The sequence below is a fragment of the Myotis yumanensis genome, unplaced genomic scaffold (assembly GCF_028538775.1).
Source record: "Myotis yumanensis isolate MYYU_CA2020_CCGP unplaced genomic scaffold, mMyoYum1.0.hap1 SCAF_21, whole genome shotgun sequence".
Lineage (NCBI taxonomy): Eukaryota > Metazoa > Chordata > Mammalia > Chiroptera > Vespertilionidae > Myotis > Myotis yumanensis.
The window spans coordinates 7,058,834-7,083,058 of NW_027223772.1; the positions used below are offsets into that span (position 1 = coordinate 7,058,834).

Consider the following 24,225-nt stretch of genomic DNA (forward strand, 5'->3'; position numbering starts at 1 on the left):
TCCAAGTAAACATTTTCATTGACTTATTCCTTTCTAATTTTCTTTATACATAAAAATTTTCTCAAAAAGTTGCACAAAAATAGACTTAAGAAACATAAAAATGATAATATAAAGAACTTATTTGAAAATCCTAACCATAACAAACTAAATGTAAAAATTAATAAAAATTAGTAAAATTTAAAAATGCATGGGATATTAACTGAATTTAAGTAATCCATTTGTTAGCTATGATAACTGCACTGTAAATTAAAGATGTGTTTTTGTAATTTATTTTTAGGTACAGATGAAGCAGAAGAATTCTATTTAATGATAATTAATATTTACTTATTACAATATAATCACAATAATCTTTATTTTATTGATAATAAATATTTATACTTTTTGAATGCATATATGGGGATTATTTTCTATTGTTTTCTGAATGTTTAAATGCTAAAGGATAACCTAAAGTAACTTTCTTTTAGCTAAATGTCATAGTTTTCCACCATTTACTGCTATACACAAATTTGCAGGTATTTATGCAATTATGCATCAAATTACAAGCACATATATCACCACTCAGATCTTCAAATAAAAACAATATTGAAGCTCAAAAAGGTCAAGTAGTGAGTTAGAGTTGAAACAGCTAGAATGACGGAGAACTCTCCAGTGGTCAGTTGTATCTGTGACTCATGCCATCACACTCAGGCTCACAGTTTCACTGACCAAATTAAGACCTAGAAAAGAGTGTCATCTAAGAGGAGGGGATAACATAATATGCTTACAGGAAATGACATAAGTCAGAGATGAGGAATGTTTAATATAACAGTACAACTACACCACAGCCATATCACTGAAAGTGTTGAGCATAACTATCACAAACATGCCAATATACAAAATTCTTATGGTATCATGAGGATAGCATGAAATGTTGTGTAAGTAGCTTTTACTGAGCTATTCACTCTATAAAAGTAGGAATTATTATCTTAGAATTTATTGCATCAACTTTTGTATGTGTGTCACATGACACAATTTGAAATTTCAGCGAAAAATAATAGGATTTACAAATAATTGGTTTTTTATTTAACCTTTTTCCTTAAGTATAATCTCTTGAATCCACTTTATTCTGTGTGAACTACCATTTAATTCTATTTGCATTATACTGAGGTATGCACTTTAACTGATAAATGTATGCACTGTTCCAGATAAATATAAAATATAATTATTATTTTGAAAAAATCTTTTAGATTGCAGAGTGAAAGAATTCTAGAAAGCTAGTTGGAGGTTTAGATTGTTTTTTACATATAATTTCTCTAGCTGTTAGGGAAATGAATATTTTTATGTAGCTAATAATAAATTTAAAAGTAAAATGATTTGAATTTGGAGATTGAAAACAAATTTTTTTAAAAATATATTTTATTGATTTTTACAGAGAGGAAGGGAGAGAGATAGAGAGTTAGAAACATTGATGAGAGAGAAACATCGACCAGCTGCCTCCTGCACATCTCCTACTGGGGATGTGCCCGCAACCCAGGTACATGCCCTTGACCGGAATCGAACCTGGGACCTTTCAGTCCGCAGGCTGATGCTCTATCCACTGAGCCAAACCGGTTTCGGCTGAAAACAAATTTTGTACCTGACTATAGATGAAATGATTTCATATTTCATCACAACATTATAACTTTTATAGATATCTCCTTACAATAAAGATCTCTCACTCTGCCTCTCCCCATACCATTAGCTATGAGGGGATGTCATAAGCTTGATTTAGTGGCCATTTTAAAGGTCTTTTCTTCTTTAACTTCTGTGATTTCCTAAAATTTCAGCAGCATATACTGCCATAAAACATGAATGATTTACTAATTCCCAGTTCAAAAGAATGGCCTTTGAGGAAAAATGACTTGGGTAGGAAAAAAAAATCTCTATTAGATGTTAATAATGTTGAATTTCTTAAGTATATGAATTATTGGAATTGCATAATGATGAAAACACCAATTCTATAACAATGGACAGCCATTGCTTTTGAAAAACAGGTGTGTTTTAAGATAGTTGGTAGATATATGGCAAATGCTGGGAGGGAACATTTAGAAAAAAATTCTTTCATAAAAAAAGGAGCACCTCAACACAGACCCATGCTGGGTCATGTTATAATGCAAGTGGCAGTTTCTAAAAGAGAGGCATGTCCTAAAATTTTACTTTGTAGAGGACATCTGATAACTTTAATTACACATTATCTGTTTTGATTTCAGTTAATAATGATATTTCAATAAAGAATAGCCCTCCCTCAATAATGAAGCACATCTGGTTTGGGTCCATTTACCTTCTTCTACACATTCAACATTGAAAAAAGTGTCTTGCTAATCAGAGAATTGTATCTCCTTGGCCACAGTGGTTGCTCAAAGATGAACATATCACCTAATCTATATAGACTCCAACAATGGAATTCTTATGAAATTATTGTAATGAGATTCTTTCCTGATACTATATATATATATATATATATATATATATGCCTAACGACTGGTACACCTAAACAACCAGAATGATGGGTCACTATGACACGCACTGCAGTGGCCAACCAGCCCAATCGGGACCCTGATTGCCCCACAACCTCTCACAGCCCCTCCCCCTGGCCAGCTTGGCCCCTCCCCCAGGACAACCCTGCCCCCAATTGGCTCTGCCCACCCAGCCAGCCAGCCAACTTCCCACAGTCCCTTTCCCCAGCTGGCCACACCCCTGAATGCTCCCCCACATCAGGTGTGGGACCGGCCAGCCAACCTTCCATGTCCTCTCCTCCCTACCAGCCCAGGCCCAATCGGCCCTCATCAGGGTGGGCTGGCCAGACCCCAACTGTGCATGAATTTGTGCACCAGGCTTCTAGTTCATGATAAAGATGTATAATCTTGACTTTGCTGGGACTCCTATGTATGGCTTGGGATTATGCCAATAAAGAGAGTATTTTTCCAGAGATGAAATAGGATCCTAGGAGTGAATATTCTTTATTTCTTTGAATCCATCAGGGAAATTCCACCTGCTCTTATTGACATATATGCCCAAGACCAAATTCACTGATGTGCACCAGTATCATAGTGCCTTTGAAATACATTTCAGCCAGGCCTGAGAGTAGGCTGGCTGAATTGATGGTAGACATGGGAAATGGATGTTGGACTCCTCCATGCAGGGAACACTCAAAATGTGCTGGGCTCATTTCCTGTTACTTGTCTCTGGACATTCTGAGTTTTCTCGGTTAGTTTCCCAGATCTGCTATCACTCCATCCTGCAGCCCACTTTCAGAACTGGCTTAAAATCATGCTTAAAGACATTATGACAACCAATATACATAATTAATGTAAACAGGATCTCCAGAACACATAGCAGAGACCATGAGAGTCAACAATGCTCCTAAAAATAGAAAAGAAAACTTTCCTGGCAGGATCTGTAAGCCATCAAATGGTATTATGAATAGTACGGTTTGGGGGGCCTTTCTCACAGAGCTGCTAATTGGTGTGCAGTAACTGTATCCTTAACTACATCTTTTATCTACATTCAAGTTACTGGCATCAACTTGGTTGGTTTATGTTGGCTCTAGTCTATCAATCACATCACCTTGGAAATGATCATGAAATAAGGAAATCAGATTTTTGCTAAAGAAAACTTCAATAGCCCTGACTGGTTTGGCTCAGGGATAGAGCATCAGCCTGCAGACTGAAGGATCCCAGGTTCAATTCCAGTCAAAGGCATGTACCTTGGTTGCAGGCACATCCCCAGTGGGGGGTGTGCAGGAGGCAGCTGGTCGGTGTTTCTCTCTCATCGATGTTTCTAACTCTCTATCCCTCTCCCTTCCTCTCTGTAAAAAATCAATAAAATATATTTAAAATAAAGAAAACTTCAATAAAAGTTAAAATCTAACAACAGAACAAAAAGGCAACCAACTGAATGGGAGATAATAATTGCAATCAACAACCCCAACAAAGGATTAATATCCAAAATACATAAACTCATACAACTCAACACCAAACAAACAATTAAAAAGTGGGCAGAGCACCTCAACAGACACCTCTTCCAAGAGCACATGCAAACAGTCAACAGATATATGAAAAGACGTTCAACTTCACTAGCTATTAGGGAAATGCCCATAGAAACTACAATGAGATACCACCTCACACCTGTTAGAATGGCTTCTATGAACAAGGCAGGTAATAACAAATGTTGGAGAGGCTGTGGAGACAAAGGAACCCTCACTCCCTGCTGGTGGGAATGTAAACTGATGCAGCCATTATGGTGGTTCCTCAAAAAATTAAGAACAGAGTTGCCATAAGACCCAGCAATCTCTCTTCTGGGTATCTACCCCCAAAATTAAAAAACAAACAAACATTTATTTACAAAGATATATGCATCCTTATGTTCATCGCAGCATTATTCATAGTGACCACAACATGAAGACAACCAAAGTGTCCTTCCATAGAGGACTGAATAAGGAGGTCACGGCACATGTATTCTATGGAATACTACTCAGCCATAAGAAATGATGAAATACTGCCATTTGCAACAACATGGATGGACCTTGAGAATATTATGCTGAGAAAAATAAGTCAGAAAAAGCTAAGAACTACATGATTTCACTCATATGTGGGATATAAAACTGAGACTCATAGACACAGACAACAGTGTGGTGTTTACCAGAGGGAAGTGGTTTAGTAAAGGGTGAAGGGGAACCAATATATGGTGACAGAAGATTATTTGAATTTGGGTGATGGGCACAGAATGTAGTGTATAGATCATCTATCATAGAAATGTATACTGGAAACCTATATGACTCTACTGAACAATATCACCCCAATAAATTTTTAAACAGTTGAAATCTAATCAAGCATACTTTTATGTTTGCTAATAATTTCCACTAATATCAAAATACATTTCTTTTCTATTTCCTGCATTGTATTCAGTATAAATTAATTGGGCTTTGAGAAACCTTCAGTAAAAAAAATAAAACAAAGTATGTTCAAAGGTTAATCAATGTAACATATTTCATCAGGAAATATCTTTAAATTATATTCAGGAAGGGCTTTCCATTTTCCACAAATTGGAAAGTCATGTTCTTTTCATGACTGATTTTGCCCAAGTGAAATATATCAGATCATTTTCTCAACTTTACCACTTACCCAGTGTGTATATGTAAAAAAGTGCGGGTCACCCTAAATTTACACTGTGTCCCATAAACACCAGGTAGCATTTTTACTCCCATATTTGTTCCTTCATCACAAACCAAAATAGAACCAACTGATTTCATGCACCCAAAGGACACAACAAAATTTACCACTGAATGTGAAAAATAATAATACAACTTCTATTCCCACTTATTCTTATCTCTATTTTTTTTACATTCTCTAGTGTTCTTCATAGATTCACTGTATTACATTATACAGAAAATCCATATACCTGCGGTTTTGGCACATATTTTTACTAACAGGGTAGATGAGGTCAAGTCTGCAGTGTATTTCCATAGGAATTAAAAAGTATTTCACTTTAATCAGAATGAGGTCTCATTTTTTTGATTACTGCATCATTCAATAAATATTTATTTAACATGTAGTATGTGCCGATAATATAATTTGAGGCATTGCAGATTAATTAGTGATGATAAAACAACCAAAACAAGATTAAAACATCAAAAATCTCCAGCTTCCAGCAGTTTACAGTCTGGGCCTTAGTTGAAAAACTCTTAAAATGAAAATTGGAACTATTTGCCGACTTGCCTTCCTTCCCCACTGAAATATTAACTTTCACAGGGCAGGGACTTCAATGCTTAGGTGCCCTTGACCAGGAATCGAACCCGTTACACTCTGGTGCATGGGCCAATGCTCCAACCACTGAGAAATGCTGGCCTGGGCAAAAATGCACATTTTAATAGCAACAACCATTACTATCTCGACCATGATTTTCAAGTTCATCTTTTTACCTTATTTAGAAAATGAAAAAGAAACTATGCTTACGTTTAACTGCACAAAATGTAAACTCCATTTTGGTTATTGTCAGTGCAAAATTGCTTTGGATGATGGAAATTCTATTGTATTGTTCTTTCCTAATTACTTAGAGTGCATTTAGTTTCTGTAATTACATAGTCACTTAATTAAATAGGCAAAAGTTAGTGAATTGTTCCTGAGTCTTTAAGAATAATGTGCTCCCAATTACTAGGAAGGATTTTTGAGCTAAAAAGAGAAGAAACTGCCTCTTATTTAGCACTCTACTATGTGTCAGGCCTCTCCTATATTTTTTCTCATTTTAACCTTACCAACCTGAAAATAAGACTTGTAATTCCCACGTCTTCGATAAAGAAGCTTGTTCTCTCAGCTCTGTAATGACTCTTAAGACCCATCACCCCGTCTGTAACTCTACCTCACATCACAACAATCAAATTTGCAGTTAAGGAATTGAATTTGACACAATGACTGTGACTTTCAGCCACTTTATTTCACTTTAAAACACACTCTCTATATTCATTTTGAATTGCTCCATGCGACAGACCCTCCTCCATCGTTAATTGAAAAGACGGGTCTGAAAGATTGCTTATTTCCTGTGTCTGAGGAAGCGAAGTACTCACCAGTGATTTCAGGACGTTTCATTAAATCTATGTCTTGTAAAGTTAACATTCGGCTACTTCTGTGTCCTTCCCAGAAATATTAGAAACTGACCATCATGGCTGCCTAGTCAGGACCTGAGTTTCCATTCACAACCACTCTGCCTCCTTTCCTTCCGAGTTACACGTCACTGGTCACACACCTCACTGTGTGCAAGTGGGAAAAGGTGTCAGGCCGTGCGGAGACCAAACCCATCGGACTAGATCCATAGTAATGCAGGCTTGCTGTATGATTTCATTTCTACAAAGTATATATTTACTTTTGCCTACCTCGATTTATTTATACAATGTACGCAAGCATTGTATAAACTCGTAGCCTGAGGGCATGCCTCATTTATTTGGTCCGTGTTAGCGTTTGAGTTTGACATGCGTGACCACATTCAAATAACTAATTTGTTCATGTGGAGGCAAAGAGAAATAGACCAATAACAGAATACAAGCAGGTTAGTAAGCAATGCAGGGTAAATATGAAATTTAAAGATCACTACGTTGTCACACAAATGTATATAACTATTTAAACTGAACTGCAAAGGGGAACTTTTAAACTACACGTAAATTTCTTTTTCTTTAATATGTCTTTATTGATTTTTAGAGAAAGAGAGGGAAACATCAATGAGAGAGAAGCATGGATTGGCTTCCCCGCCCCTCTCCCCACAGGGACTGAGCCTGCAACCCAGGCATGTGCCCTGACCAGGAATTGAACCAGCTGCCTCTCTGTGCCTGGGACTAGGCTCCACCAAGTGACCCACACCAGCCAGCCAGCCAGGGCATACAATTAATTTCTTAAAGTTGCTTTTTTCTATTCAACTTTTTGTCTAATGAAAGATATTTGATTACACATGTATAATGTCTAAATCACACATTAATTGAAAATCAGAAATGCAAAATTGGATGTCTGAGTAACCATGTGGCATGCATACATTGGAAGATTAGATAATCCAACAAATAAAACTATTTATAAATTAAATGTTATTGCGAGGAAACAATGAAATACTAAAAGCTTACTTGCATAGCAATATTATTTTTCTTTACTTTCTCTTACTAAATCACCTTTGGCTACACAAGAAGAATCAATCATTTGAAACTTTTATCCCAATGTTTGTTTGTGTTACATATTACCACCTTCAGGGAGCCCCTGTTAATTCCCAGGAGTAAAATAATCAGCAATCCTTTGTTCAACCAAATATTTCATAACCCCAGCCAGAGTGTTGGGCACATGTTGTCAGTCTTTGCTTAACTGTCTCCTTTCCCCTTTGAAGTAAGAGCTTTCTAAGGAAAGGACAAGTCCCTGCAGCAGGAGAAACCCAGCACCAGTTGCATTGCTCTGTAAGTGAGAAGAAGAGATATGCTCAAATACACATTACAGCTGCAACACATGTGTGGTAAGGTGAAATTAAAGAGCTTGGTAGACTTCTCTGGCAATATATGACCTGGCATACGAACTAAGGTTTCTAGCCAATCACTTCAAGATCTCAGAATGTTCTCATAATTGTGCAGTTCCTTTTTCCACCTCTCTGCCCCATATGTCACAGTTTTATCAGTCAATAAACAAAGAACACAACTTTGTACAGTGGGGCCTTGACTTACGAGTGTCCGAATAACGAGTTTTTCAAGATACGAGCGTCTCTCAGCAGATTTTTTGCTTTGAGTTGTGAGCTAAAATTCTGGTTACGAGCCAGCTTCAGATACCCCACTGCTAGTTGGCACAGCGAATGTCACCGTGAACGCCACAACATCAGCCCAGCATTTCAATTCATTGGAATGTTGAAAATTGATTTGACATACGAGTAATTTGAGTTACGAGTTCCGTCACAAAACGAATTAAACTCGGAAGTCAAGTACGAGTTAACTTGATTCTTGATTCCAGACCCTGGAACACAGGTTGAGCCAATACAGGATTGTGAGAGTCCTCCTTGTGCTGAGCCAGCCTATGGGACCCACTCAGTATACAGGCTCCTCCATGAGGTCCGGCTTTACACATGTTGCACTGTTTGAACATCTCAGTACATTCCTTCCTAGAAGCAAAAGTGAAAAAAGGTTTTGCAAAAACAAAGCTTCAGCATAAAGCTATGGGTAAAAGATTCGTTTCTATGTGTCCAGTTGCTTGCGGCCGGGGTTCCTGGTTCAGCAACAGATGGTGGTGTGGGTGACTCCAGGCAGGGCTTGCCTCTTTCTCATGCAGTAACTTGGAGAACTGAAGCCGCGCCTAAAGCACAAGCAAGAGCAGAAGGAAAGTAGATCTATTCCTGAGGACGCTGGGGACGCCATAGCAGCCCTGGACTGACAGATTTCAGGTGTGACAAAAATAAACCAGTTCCCCCATTTATCAAGTCTAAACTTGACTACCTTTATGTTCGCTTTCATCTATTTAATTAATATCTAACTTCTCATTTTCTTTATATCATCAACCAATACCTAGTATTGGTTAGTTTTAACAAGTGCTAAAGATCAATATCATGTGCAAAAGAAATATCCGTCACTACAGTTTCTACCTGTAAGAAATCAACCTTAACAAATAATGAAAATTGAAGTTTCAATTAGTAAAATAATACTACCAAACATCTATCAAGTTTATTAAAAATCCTGTTTATATAATTTTCTTCATAATTACAATCCTTATGAAAATTACTCTCATTAGATGTGATGGCTTAAAGTAATTCATCAGTTGGTACATTTTTCATAGCCTTATTATGATCTGAAACATCCTAACTGACTGAGTCTATTTTTTAACCTTAATTACTTGTACACATTATATGGTTTTCTGTTATTTTGTGTCAGATGTCCACAAATATTAGATGACTTGGCTGCTCTGGCCAGCTCATCTGTGATTGAATGAAGCCAGGCTCAACATTTTCTAAATGATATAACAGAAAATTAAATGGGACTTAAGTGACCTGTAAGTTACCAACATTTTGTGTAGAATTCATTCTAATAATAGTTCTACAGAAGGAGAGTAGGACCCTAGAGTCAAAAGATTTGTCTCTGTTCATAAGCAATCCCGCCCCCCCTCCAAAAAAAAATCTTCCCAGTGACCTATTGTAATGTGTAAAATTCTAACAATCTACAATGAGGAACTAATAAGGAGTCCAAATAAGTTTTTTTTTATTAAGACTCAGAGTATCACTAGGGACTCCACTTAATATCCCTTAAGAATGATGCCTACAAGAAGAGAGCCACAAGTATAGGTTAAATAGCAGTAACTTCATTCATTGCACCACGATTTGTTAAGTTCATTCTTCAATTGTTATGACACCAGGATTCCCTTACAAGAGACAGCTTAAGCACCATGTCTAAAGTTGCTGAGCTAGTACATAGAGTTAAATTCAAGTCTGGTTAATGTGAAAACCGATACTTTGACAACACAGTCCAAGGTAGTAGATGATGGATATGCCACTCTGTGAATTACAGTCTCTTGTAGACAAAGGAATTACTTTCAGGTACCGATGAGGAAAGAATGAATTGTCCAGTTGTCACTGCTTGTACGAGAGCAATGCCAGTGCATTCCTATATGAAAAAAGGACCCAATGGATTGTTCGTGCTGCTAGAAGTCAGCCAGCCCACATACAAGTGCCACATTTGTAATGCTTGACTCATTTTTCTTGTCATGGCAATTTTGATGATAATTTAAAGTATTGCCAAGGTGACACTGTTTTGAATTGGCTTTATGACCCCAAGAATGAAGAGGAGTTTACCTCTTTATTAAAAGCTCAACTTCCAGTGGCTCCAGGCTTTCCTTCCTCCTGGTTGATTATCACACATTCTATTGATTTTTCTGAAATATTCATCTTCAGATATTTTGAAAAATAGCTTAAGGGTACGTTCAAATGCCCAACAAATTCAATAACAATGAATTGTTAACTCAAAATAAATACCATTAATATTAAGGAAAATTTGTAGCCATCGTCACTGTAAATTCAGATATTTGTTGAGATAGGAAAAGCTCTCACTGGAAGCTGCCCTTTTAATTCACACACACACACACACACACACACACACACAGCAAGTAGGTCAGGATGGCTCTAGAAACAGCCACATTTTTTTTTTTTTTTGGTAACAAAAAAAAAAATCCTTTGACACTCAAGTCCTAACAAGGAATCCGGTTTTCCAGTGTAGTCCCTGGATTCCGCCCTTTCCTTATAGCATGCCGGGTTCACTCTCAGAAAATCCTGCTGTCCTTTCCTTTGATGAGGGATTAATCAATTTCACCCGTAGTGCCCACATGCCTTTGTCCATAGCAAACCTCTTTTCACATGTTTTAACCATAATTAGAGAAGGAGTAAGGAGCCTTTTTTGACTGGGGGAGCTGCAAGCTGCTCCACAGGAATTAATAAATCCAGATGTGGACATAGGAAAAATGTGCTGCCCAGTTGCATTAACTTTAACACTATCCTTCATTTAATTCTATTATATGACACCTACCTCAACACACCAACAACAGAACTTCATCTCTGTGCTCAGCCAAAACATTCCACTCAATGCTCAGCGTGTGTGTGTGTGTGTGTGTGTGTGTGTATGTGTATGCATTCTTAGTGGTGCATATCTACCCACCAACACACTACAGTGTCTCATTTTTATGTAAACTAGCTTTTCCCCCATTTTTTTGAATAGTAGTATCACTTTCTGAAAGGAAAAATAAATGAGGGTAACACTGTTTAAATGTGGTATCTCCTTCAAGTTTTCATGAAACACATGCTGAAGCACCCATAGGGTGGGGGCCAAATCCTGATGAAGCCAACGCCCAGGAAGGAGGTGTGAGTATCTGTTGGAATAAAAGAGATCTTAGTATGTTGGGATTTTACCAAAGTTCCATGAAATTCCCCTGGGGGCAGTGTATCTGAGGTTAACACAATACTTAGCAGAGCGGGGAAGGTGGTGAATCCCCTGGAAGGGAGCAGCGTCAAGTGCAATATCATTCTGGATTTATGGGCTTTTAAAGATTCACCAAGTGGGGATCCCTTATAGGAGAGTTTGGCAGTTTTATTCTCTTTTACTGCAGATTTTACGGTTTGCCTAAGAAGGATTCTGCTGTATTAGGGAAACCAGAACAACCTCTGAAACCTTCCAGCAAGCAAAAAGCTTGGTGAAGAGAGACCTTATACCAATAATGACAATGGCATATGAGAAGGTCTTATGGTGTACATGTTGATTACTTACATAATTTTTCACAGTACTGTTGATCTTCTGGTACTCCCAGTGCCAATACAAGCAGAGGTTTTAAAAAAGACCCTTTGGGACATTGATCCGGAAAGATGACAATCAGCAGGAAAGTAGGTAGGGAAAGTGTATGAGAGAGTGAGGGAGCTATGGAGGGAGCTGTGTGTGTGTGTGTGTGTGTGTGTGTGTGTGTGAAATAGGGACAGTTAGATCCTGCAGGTCTTTCAAGGGGCTGCCAACCCCGCTGCTGCTGCAAACACTCCAGGGAGGACACCAGCGGCACAGAGACCACGCCATCTTGAAGAACAGAACTGCTTGAGACTAGGATCCTAGCCTCGCCACCACCCAGTCTGGTCCAGGTAGCAAACCGGAACCCTACAGCTATTCTGGTAGAAGACCTGCTACCACAGCCGCAGACCCAGAGACACCAAGACTCCAGGCACCCAGGCTGCAGATTTCTGTGAGTCACAAAGCCAATCCCCCTCCCCCATAACCCCCAAGGCAGCGGCATAGGAACTGCCAGACCCGGGCTGCACAATAGGGCTTTCTGCACACACTCAGCAGCAGCAGCTCTGCCGGACTTTGAGCCTTGGTGTCAGACACGGGAAGTTTGTTTCCGGTGACCAGGCTCCATGGGCCGGGAGACTGTGCTGAATTTGAGCCTAGGTGCACATCCTTGGGAAGACTGTTTTCTGGGACTAGATCCCACACTCACACAGGGCAGGGAGTCAGCGCTGAGTCTGAGTCTAGACGTGCGAACTCAGGGAATTTGTTTCCCGCAACTGGGCTCCATGCCTAGGGTGGGAGACTGTGCTGAGTTTGGGCCTGGGTGCCCATTGTTGGGGAGACTGTTTTCTGCGGACCGGGTCCTGTGCCCACGCGGGGAGAGAGCGCTGAACTTGAGCCTGGGGATGCAGACCCGGGGAGTTTGTTTCCCACGACCAGACCCTGCACCCTATCAGAGAGGCTGCGCTGAATTTGAACCTGAACGTGGGAACTCGGGAGTTTGTTCCCCGCAACCAGACCCCGTTCCCACACAGGAGGGAAGCACTGAATTTGAACCGGGGTTCATGGAGACGGGGAGTCTGCTTCCTGCAGTGCACACCCACATGACCAGACCCCACGGGACCAGACCCCATTCAGTGGCAGTGCCATCTGACTTTGATTCAGGGCAAGCACACACAGAAGGCTGTTTTCCGCAGGGCAGGAGTGGACCTCCTGCCAACACAGTGTGGACTGTGCAACCCGGTCTCCCAAGCAGATTGGGGACCCTGAATCTTCACCCAAGAGGCAGCATTGAGCACCTGTGACTAGACTCTGTTTCTCATTGCTTGCATCTGGGATCCCTGATTCCCAGTACATTCACACTAAGAGCCAGTGACTGCAATTCTTGGCACATGCGCACATGGGGACCCTGATTCTCTGTGTGAGATAGCACTAAGCAACAGAGAGTCTGATACTCGATTATCAGCATGGACACAGGGAGCCTCTGACTCCTAACATGCACTAGGAGACTTTGATTTTTGGCACCCCCCAGCATGTTCTCTGCTTCAATGGTGCAGGCAGGGTTCTTGATTCTAGGTGCCCACACGAGTCCACACTAAGCGCCTGAGACTCTGACCCAGGAAAAACGTGGCTTCCTCCAACCCACAACAGCACATCTTGATGTCAGAGCTCTTCAGTGACACTTGGGGGGTGCAAAACTCCCACTGCACATGGCCCAGGCCCCTGCAACTTGACATTTGAACCTTCTGGTGAAAGTCAGAATGGGGAGACAATGTAACAATCCCCAGAGGAAAGAAAAGGAGGATCGCCAAGAAAGGAAATAAGTGAAATACAAGCATGTAACATGACAGAAAAAGAATTCAGAGTAATGGTGCTACAGTTCATACACTGGATGGATGATAAAATCAACAACCTATGCAAAAATCAGGAATAAATGAAAAATGTCATAGCTACAATCAAAAACACCATGGAAGGCTTCAATAGTAGACTAGAAGAAGCAGAGTACCAAATTATTGAGTTAGAAGATAAAGTACAGAAACAAGCCCAATCTGAACAGCAACTAGAGAAAAAAATTAAAAAGCAGGAGGAGAGCCTAAGAGAGCTTTGGGACAATGCAAAATGAAATAACATATGTATAATAGGGCTGCCAGAAGGACAAGAAGAGAAGCAAAGATTAGAAAATTCATTTGAAGAAATAATGACAGAAAACTTCCCTGATATGGGGAAGAAAAAGGTTACATAAGTACAGAGAGTCCCAAGCAAGGTGAATCCCAAAAGACCCACACCAAGACATGCCATAATTACAATGGCAAATGTTAACAACAAAGAGAGAATCTTAAAGGCTACAAGAGAGAGACAGAGAGTTAGCTACAAAAGATGCCCCATCAGATTATCAAATGATTTCTCAACAGAAATACATCAAGCTAAAAGGGAATGGAAGGAGATATACAAAGTGATGTGAAACAAGGGACTGAATCCAAGAATGTTCTATCCAGCAAGACTATCAATCAAAATTGAAGGGGAAATTAGAAACTTCATTCCCTTAGCCTCTTTTTGGCTAAGGCAATTTATCACTACCAAGCCAGCAATGCAAGAAATGCTAAAGAGAATGCTGTATAAAGAAGAAATAAAAAGGTAAGAAGGAACACAGGCTAAAAAAAATAAAAATGGCTACAAACAAGTACCTTTCAATAATAATTTTAAAGTAAACAGACTAAATGCTCCAATCAAAAGACATCGAGTGGCTGAATGAATAAAAAAACATGACCCATATGTATGCTGTCTACAAGAGACCCATATCAGAACAAGCGACTCACACAGACTGAAAGTTAAGGGATGGAAAAATATCTTTCAGGCAAATGGAAATGAAAGAAAAAAAAAACTGGGGTAGCAATACTTATATTGGACAAAATAGGCATCAAAGTGAAGGCCATAACAAGAGATAAGGAAGGCCACCTCATAACACTAAAGGGATTGATACAACAAGAGGATATAACCCTGATAAACATATGTGCACCCAATGCAGGAGCACCCAAATACATAAAAAAAAAACAACTCCTGGAAGATGCAATCATAGTAGGGGACTTTATTACACCACTGACATCACTGGATAAATCCTCTAGACAAAAAAATCAACAAAGAAACAGCAATCCTAAATGACTTACTAGATGAGATGGACTTAATTGACATCTTCAAACATTTCACACCAAAGATGCGGAATATATGTTCTTCTCAAGTGCACAAGGGACATTTTCAAAAATAGACCACATATTGGGTCACAAGCAAAGTCACCCCAAATTCAAGAAGATTGAAATCATACCAAGCATCTTCTCAGACAACAATGGCATAATAGTGGAAATAAACTACAATAAAAACAATTCAAAACACTCAAAAACTTGGAAGCTGAATAGCATGTTACTAAATATTTATTGGGTTACCAATGAGATCAAAGAAGAAATTAAAAACATCCTGGAAACTAATGACAATGAAAACACAACAATCCAAAACCTATGGGACACAATGAAAGCAGTCCTGAGAGGGAAGTTTATAGCTCTACAGGCCTACCTCAACAAACAAGAAAAAATGGCAGTAAATCATCTAACTCTACAACAAAAAGAATTAGAAAGAGAGCAAAAAGAAAAGCCCAGAGTGAGCAGAAGGAAGGAGATAATAAAGATTAGAGCAGAAATAAATGACATAGAGACCAAAACAAACAAACAAACCAACAAACAAAGAAAAATGAAACCAAGGGCTTGTTCTTTGGAAGGATAAACAAGATTGATGAACCTCTAGCCAGGCTCACCAAGAAGCAAAAAGAGAGGACACAAATAAACAAAATCAGAAATGATAGTGGCGAAATAACAACAGACCCCATAGAAATTTAAAAAGAAATTGTTAAAAAAATACTATGAACAACTCTTCTCCAACAAACTAGACAATCTGGAGGAAATGGACATATTCCTAGAAAAATACAACCTTCCAAAACTCAATCAGGAATAATCTAAAAATCTCAATAGGTCAATACCTATGGAAGAAATTGAAGCAGTCATCAGAAAGCTTCCAGCAAACAAAAGCCCGGGGCCAGATGGCTTCACAGGGGAGTTTTATCAAACATTCAAGGAAGAACTAAAACCTATCCTCCTCAGGCTATTCCAAAAAATTCAAGAGAAAGAAAAACTTATAAGCTCATTCTATGAATCCAGCATTACCCTAATAACAAAACCAGATAAAGACGACACAATGAAAGAGAATTACAGGCCAATACCCCTCATGAACATAGATGCCAAAATCCTCAACAAAATTTTAGCAAATCGGATCCGGCAGTATATCAAAAAGATCATACACCAGTGATGGCGAACCTATGACACATGTGTCAGAGGTGACACACGAACTCATTTTTTTGGTTGATTTTTCTTTGTTAAATTACATTTAAATATATAAAATAAATATCAAAAATATAAATCTTTGTTTTACTATGGTTGCAAATATCAAAAAATGTCTATATGTGACACAGCACCAGAAGTTAAGTTAGGGTTTTTAAAAATGCTGACATGCCGAGCTCAAAAGGTTCACCATCACTGTCATGCACCATGACCACGTAGGATTTACACCAGGGATACAAAGTTGGTACAATATCCGCAAATCAATAAACATGATACTTCACATAAATAAATTGAGAGAAAAAACCACATAGTCATATCAATTGATGCAGAAAAAGCATTTGACAAAATCCAACGCACATTTTTGATAAAAACTGTCAGCAAGGTAGGAATAGAAGGATCATACCTCAACATAATAAAAGCCTATATGACAAACTCACAGTCAACATCATACTCAATGGGCAAAAACTAAAACCATTTCCCTAAGAAGAGGAACAAGACAGGGGTGCCAACTCTCACCAAACCGGTTCGACATAGTACTGGAAGTGTTAGCCACTGTTATTAGACAATAAGAAGTAACAAGCATCCAAATTGGAAAAGAAGTAAAACTGTCCTTATTCACAGATGACACGATATTGTACATACAAAACTTACAGACTCCATCAAAAAACTATTAGACTTAATAAATGAATTTGGCAATGTAGCAGGATACAAAATTCATGCTAAGAAATCTATGGCATTCCTATATACCAATAGTGAACTTACAGAGAGACTAAAAAACAATCCCATTTACCATCACACCAAAAAAAAATTAAGATACCTAGGAATAAACTTAACTAAGGAGGTAAAAGACCTAAACGCGGAAAACTACAGGACACTGACAAAAGAGATAGAGGAAGACATAAACAGATGGAAGAACATGCCATGTTCATGGATTGGTAGAATCAACATCATTAAAATATCCATACTACCCAAAGCAATCTATAAATTCAATGCACTTCCCATTAAAATACCAAAGGCATATTTCACAGACCTAGAACAAACTTTCCAAAAATTCATCTGGAATAAACACAGACCCCGAATAGCTGAAGTGATCCTGAGAAAGAAGAACAAAGTAGGTGGGATCTCAATACCAGATATCAAGCTGAATTACAAAGCCACTGTTCTCAAAACTGCCTGGTACTGGCATAAGAACAGACATATAGATCAATGAAATAGAATAGAGAACCCAGAAATAGACCTGAACCAATATTCTGATTTAATTTTTTTTTAAAGTTTATAGTTTATGAATCTTCTCATGAAAAATCTGCACAACCATCACAGATAAAGTCACTGAAGAATCTTTACTCCTTCTGTAGTTCAATCTCCAGCTCACCTTTTGCCAGCACCAACGTTGGCCTTTGCAGTCCCCCTGACTTTCTTCATTCTGTTCTTGTGTTCCTTTCTCTGTTTTCTTGAGGTCTTCTTCTTCTCATATAGGCCATGTCTTGCAAGTCTGTGTTTGGGTTCATTTTTCTTTGCGTAATCCAAGGAATCATAAATCATGCCAAAGCCAGTGGTCTTGCCACCACCAAAGTAGGTTCTGAATCCAAACACAAAGATGATATCAGGTGTGGTCTTATACATTTTGGCTAGTTTTTCCCGGATTTCTATCCTGGGTACGGTTTCCTTCCCAGGGTGAAGGACATCAATGCCCATTTGCTTCCACTGAAGTAGTCTATTGGTCATGAATTTCCTGGTCCGGATGGTTACTGTGTCATTCATGATGAAGGTAGGTCTTCAAGCAGCCAGGGAAGAAAAGCCTGATTTAATTTTTGAAAAAGGAGGCAAGAACATACAATGGAGTCAAGACAGTGTCCTCAATAAATGGTGTTGGGAAAATTAAACAGATACATGCAAAAAAGTAAAAATAAACCACCAACATATACCATACACAAAAATAAACTCAAAATGGATAAAGGACTTAAATGTAAGACTGGAAACTATAAAAATACTAGAGGAATCCAAAGGCAACAAAATCTCAGACATATGCCAAAGAAATTTCTTCAGCGATACAGCTCCTAGGGAATTGGAAACTAATGAGAAAAAAACAAAACAAATGGGACTACATCAAAATAAAAAGCTTCTGCACAGCAAAAGAAACCGTCAATGAAACAACAAGAAAGCCATTGCACGGGAGAACATATTTGCCAATGTTATCACCAATAAGGGTTTAATCTCCAACATTTATAGGGAACTCATACAACTTAACAAAAGGAAGATAAACAATCCAATCAAAAATGGACAAAGGATCTAAATAGGCCCTTTTGAAAAGAGGACATTCAGAAAGCAAAGAGACATATGAAAACATGCTCAAAGTCACTAATCATCCAAGAGATGCAAATCAAAACAACAATGAGGTACCATCTCATACCTGTCAGAATGGGTATCATCAACAAACAAGTAGTGCTGGTGAGGATGTGGAGAAAAAGGAACACTCGTGCACTGTTGGTGGGAATGCAGACTGGTGCAGACACTATTGAATATAGTATGGAGTTTCCTTAAAAATCTAAGAATGGAACTCCCATTTGACCCAGTGATCCCACTTCTAGGAATATATCCCAAGAAACCAGAAACACCATTCAGAAAAGATATATGAACCCCCTATGTTCATAGCAGCATAATTCACCATAGCTAAGATTTGGAAAAGCCTAAGTGGCCATCAGCAGATGAGTCGATTAGAAAACCATGATACATGTACACAATGGAATACTATGCTTCTGTAAAAAAGAAGAAATTCTTACCATTTGCAAGGTATGGATGGAACTGGAGAGCATTATGCTAAGTGAAATAAGCCAGTCAATGAAAGAAAAATACCACATGATCTCACACATTTATGGATAATGAAGACCATTATAAACTGATGAACAAAAATAGATACAGAAGCAGAGAAGGATTGAGCAGACTGTCAAACTACAGTGGTAAGGCCAGGGAGGGTTGGGAGGATAGTTGGTAAGAGATCAACCAAAGGACTTGTATGCACGCATATAAGCATAAGCAATGGACGAAAACGCTGGGGAGTAGGGGATGCCAGGGGAATGTCCAGCTGGGAGAGACATTTATAATACTCTTTGTAATAATTTAAGCAATAAAACAAAATGAAAAAGACATATACTTGGGAAAATATAAGAAAATGAAGAAAGAAATGGAAGAAGATACAAATAAGAAATCCCCACTGATTTTTACAGGCAGTTGTTATGCCGCTGCCTCTTCCCAGGTCTGGTGCTCTGGAATGAGGAGCCCAGTGAGGGATTGAGACACCTCATTCCTCAGGGGCTACCTTTGCAACTGAAATATTCCCAAAGCTTCTCTACTGCCACACAAGGGTGCGGGGCCAGCCCTTTTCAGGTCTCTTTCCTAACACCCTGGGTTTGGCTTTGTCTCTAACCCTTGGTTATAAGGCTTATGTACAACTCGTCTTCTTTGATTGTTCAGGTTGCTTGTCCTATCATTTAGCTGTCATTCATCTTTGGTCCTGGGAGGAGATGAGTGTACCATCCACCTGCTCCTAGCCATCGTGCATCCCCTAACATCTGTGTATCTTCTGTGGTGAGGTGACTGTCCAGGTCTCATGCCCATTTTAAAATTATTTTTTTCTTTATTTCCTAATTTTTGAAGATTAAGAGTTGTTGTTGTTTTTATAATGTATTTAGAAACCACTTCTTTGCCATATATTTTCTTGAAAACACTTACCCAGAATCTGTGGCTCATATACAAATCGGTGAGAAGACTGATATTCAAGGAAAAGTCCTGCTCTGGATTTTCTAATGTTCCCCCGTCATCAGAGACTTTAAGATTTTAAAAAACTTAATAGCGTACTTTACCCCATAGATAAGTGATATATGGATAACATTGAGCATATGACATTAATATTATCAGAACTATCAAAATCATAGAGGAATTACACAAAAAAATCAACTCAAGGAGTAGATAGATTTGCAAGTCCCAAACCAGAGATGACTTGACCTTCACTTGTGGCCCAGTGTGTATTTTTCACGTCAGCCTCTCTCGTGTCTGTCACAGGCAGACTCAAATGCACGTATGCATGTCTGCCCGTTGAAATCAGATGTAAGGGGTTAAAAGAGAGGGATCCTCAATGCAGACCATTGGTCCATGTGCCTCATGTAAGAGGACCCCTGAAGTCTTCATCAGTTAACACATCGAGAACTCTGCACTGAATTGAACACCTGCTCAGCTTCCTATGACCACGTGGACCAAGATTGGTGGTCCCATCCCATCTCCATGGATCTCAGTGCTATTTCCAATCCCTGCCTATTTCATCAGGGCTCTGACGGGGAATCTCAAAAATACACCTCTGAACAATTCTGCAACAATTTCTGTGGGGGGACCTGCCAGTGCAGGTGTGCCCCTGTGTGACTTTGGCAGGTCCTGCACACTGTTCTACCCCAAGAGGGGCTTTCCCCTTCCTCCCCAGGGCATCTGCTGGGGTTCCTGCTGCCTCACTTTGTCCCTAGGGCTTGTTCCCACCAGCCCAGAAGCCTGATCAGGGTGGTGGGGCATCTCTGGCATGTAGAGGCCTGAGCACTGCCTCTCATGTTGGAAGTGCATATGTTTGCCCTTTGTCCCTTTAGAAAACACCAACCTTTGAGAGTTTTCTGCACCACAGGGCTGACACACCTGGGCCTAGCGTTGTGTGGAATGCATGCCAGCTTGTGGTTTGTCTTCCCAGATTTCTGCATTTTTCCAGCTGTTTTGGGACCAGGAAGAGACAGCCACTGCCTGCTTGGCTTCTGGCCCTGGGGTCACACTTAGCACAGTGGTCTCTGCCCTCAGATTATGCGCATGCTTACTGAAAGGGCTTTCTTTCCTCCATCTAATCTCTAATCCATCTATGAATTCCCTTTTGATAGCAAAAATGTTATTTCAGATAAAAACAGATAAACATGTGAGCTGACACAAACAGCACTTATTGTGAGATTCCTTTCCTAGGGAATAGGTAAGGGGCAGAGACAGGAATCAGATCAGGGGCAGGAGGAGTGGGGAGTGAGTTCTGTTTCTGCAGGGTCTCCTTTTGGGATGATGGGACATCCTGAAACTAGACAGTGGTGATGCATACACAGCATCATGACTGACCTTCATGCCCAGGAATTTAAAATATGAAAAATAACATTTAAAATATGAACAATTACCATTTAAAGTATATTTATTTATTATTACAATGTATTATATAATGGAATAATGAAAACTAAAGACAGAAATAAAAATAATAATAAAATCAAAAGCTCAAATAAGAAAAATGAATACACAACAGAAATCAAACAATGGAGAACAGGGCGAACACATTGAAAAAACGGCCCTTCAGCTGGGCCCTCCACAGGCAGCTCCTTCTCCAAGGCAGGAATCTGCATGGGCTCCAGGGAGGGTTCTTCCTCCAGCCGTGGTGGGGCCTCAATTGCATCTGGGGCCGGCCCTGTCTCCTCAGCTGAAGCTGGAGCAGCTGCTGGAGGTGGTGAAAGCTCAGGAGGAGGACACACCTCCAGCTCTGCATCCTGCTCTTCATGTTGTGAATCAGATGTTTCAGGAACCGCATCCACCTCCTGGGCTGGTGCTGGAGTCAGAGGAGGAGAAAAGATCACCCAGGTGCCTGCATTTCCATCTGTTCCTCCCAACTGAGAACACAGCTAGCACCTAGGGGCCACCAAAGGATGTGCTCCACACTGGCAGTCAAGCAGAGGCGTGGTCTTAGGAGGTTTTTGCTACTGGCCAGGCTCTGGGGGTTCTCTGGAAACAACCCCACCCCAGAAACTCGCCTGCACACCCCCTATCCATTTTCTCCCTACAACCCCTCCCCACCTCCTCACCCTCGGGCTCTTCCTCGATGGTCTCCAGCTCTTCACTCCTGGTTTTGGAAATTGCCATGCTGGTGTTCTGACTGAGTGGCTTTGAGTTTAGAGGTTTGTGGAGCCTGGGTGGCTTCGCTGGAGGAGTCCTGCTGCATCCACCCACGGGTCCTGGGTCCCCAGGACCCCCGGTGGCCACACACTCTTCAGGCCTCTCCTGGCCCTCGGTGCTCCAATCAAGGGGCCAGGGGTCTTCCTCCACCACCACATGCACCACATTGATCTGGAAGTAGCTCTGCAATGACAGTGACCAGCAGCAGGTCAGGAGGCCTCAAGCCTGGCCCCAGTCCCTGCTGCTGCTTCTGCCCCCTGGACCTTCCGCTCCCAGATCAGGCCCAGCCCTGTGTCTGCACAGACCTCCACCCAGGGGAAAGGAGAGTCACCTCCAGGGCCCAGGATAGACCTCGGGCAGAGGGCGCCGCTCACACTCCACGTCCACCCAGCCAGCCTTGACCTGGGCTGCAAACATGACTGGTCCTGACCCCCCAACCCAACCTGTTCCTAATCCAGGCAGGCCCTTCCCACCAACACACACACACACACACACACACACACACACACACACACACCGCCGGGCAAAGGGCCACAGGCGTCGTCTGGGCTGGGCCCGGATCCAGCGGCGGGCACGTCTAAACACACTCTCATCGCTGCCTCTGTTGAGGCCTTGGCCTCGGCACACTGGGAGGCAACAGGAAAACATGCTGTCCTCTCCACTGTCTCTGTCCGAGTGAGACGGGAAGGGGCAGTTATAGAATGTGGTGCGTGGTTACCATTGCTTTGTTGGGCCCCATCGTCAGGAAGTGAGGTCACCTCACGGTCCCCTACCCCAACTATCTCCTCAGACATGAGCAGTGACCTCACTTCCTGACGATGGAGCCAACAGAACAATGGTAACCACGCACCGCATTCTATAACTGACCCTTCCCGTCTCACTCGGACAGAGACAGTGGAGAGGACAGCATGTTTTCATGTTGTCTCCCCGTGTGCCGAGGCCGAGGCCTCAACAGAGGCAGCGATGAGAGTGTGTTTAGACGTGCCCGCCGCTGGATCCGGGCCCAGCCCAGACGACGCCTGTGGCCCTTTGCCCGGCGGTGTGTGTGTGTGTGTGTGTGTGTGTGTGTGTGTGTTGGTGGGAAGGGCCTGCCTGGATTAGGAACAGGTTGGGTTGGGGGGTCAGGACCAGTCATGTTTGCAGCCCAGGTCAAGGCTGGCTGGGTGGACGTGGAGTGTGAGCGGCGCCCTCTGCCCGAGGTCTATCCTGGGCCCTGGAGGTGACTCTCCTTTCCCCTGGGTGGAGGTCTGTGCAGACACAGGGCTGGGCCTGATCTGGGAGCGGAAGGTCCAGGGGGCAGAAGCAGCAGCAGGGACTGGGGCCAGGCTTGAGGCCTCCTGACCTGCTGCTGGTCACTGTCATTGCAGAGCTACTTCCAGATCAATGTGGTGCATGTGGTGGTGGAGGAAGACCCCTGGCCCCTTGATTGGAGCACCGAGGGCCAGGAGAGGCCTGAAGAGTGTGTGGCCACCGGGGGTCCTGGGGACCCAGGACCCGTGGGTGGATGCAGCAGGACTCCTCCAGCGAAGCCACCCAGGCTCCACAAACCTCTAAACTCAAAGCCACTCAGTCAGAACACCAGCATGGCAATTTCCAAAACCAGGAGTGAAGAGCTGGAGACCATCGAGGAAGAGCCCGAGGGTGAGGAGGTGGGGAGGGGTTGTAGGGAGAAAATGGATAGGGGGTGTGCAGGCGAGTTTCTGGGGTGGGGTTGTTTCCAGAGAACCCCCAGAGCCTGGCCAGTAGCAAAAACCTCCTAAGACCACGCCTCTGCTTGACTGCCAGTGTGGAGCACATCCTTTGGTGGCCCCTAGGTGCTAGCTGTGTTCTCAGTTGGGAGGAACAGATGGAAATGCAGGCACCTGGGTGATCTTTTCTCCTCCTCTGACTCCAGCACCAGCCCAGGAGGTGGATGCGGTTCCTGAAACATCTGATTCACAACATGAAGAGCAGGATGCAGAGCTGGAGGTGTGTCCTCCTCCTGAGCTTTCACCACCTCCAGCAGCTGCTCCAGCTTCAGCTGAGGAGACAGGGCCGGCCCCAGATGCAATTGAGGCCCCACCACGGCTGGAGGAAGAACCCTCCCTGGAGCCCATGCAGATTCCTGCCTTGGAGAAG

At 41.5% G+C, this 24,225-nt stretch overlaps 1 pseudogene; it reads right to left on the reverse strand.

Moving 5' to 3' along the window:
- Positions 1 to 17,454: 17,454 nt before the first annotated feature.
- LOC138998805 (small ribosomal subunit protein eS24 pseudogene) lies at positions 17,455 to 17,919 on the reverse strand (annotated as a pseudogene).
- Between the last annotated feature and the right edge of the window lie 6,306 nt (positions 17,920 to 24,225).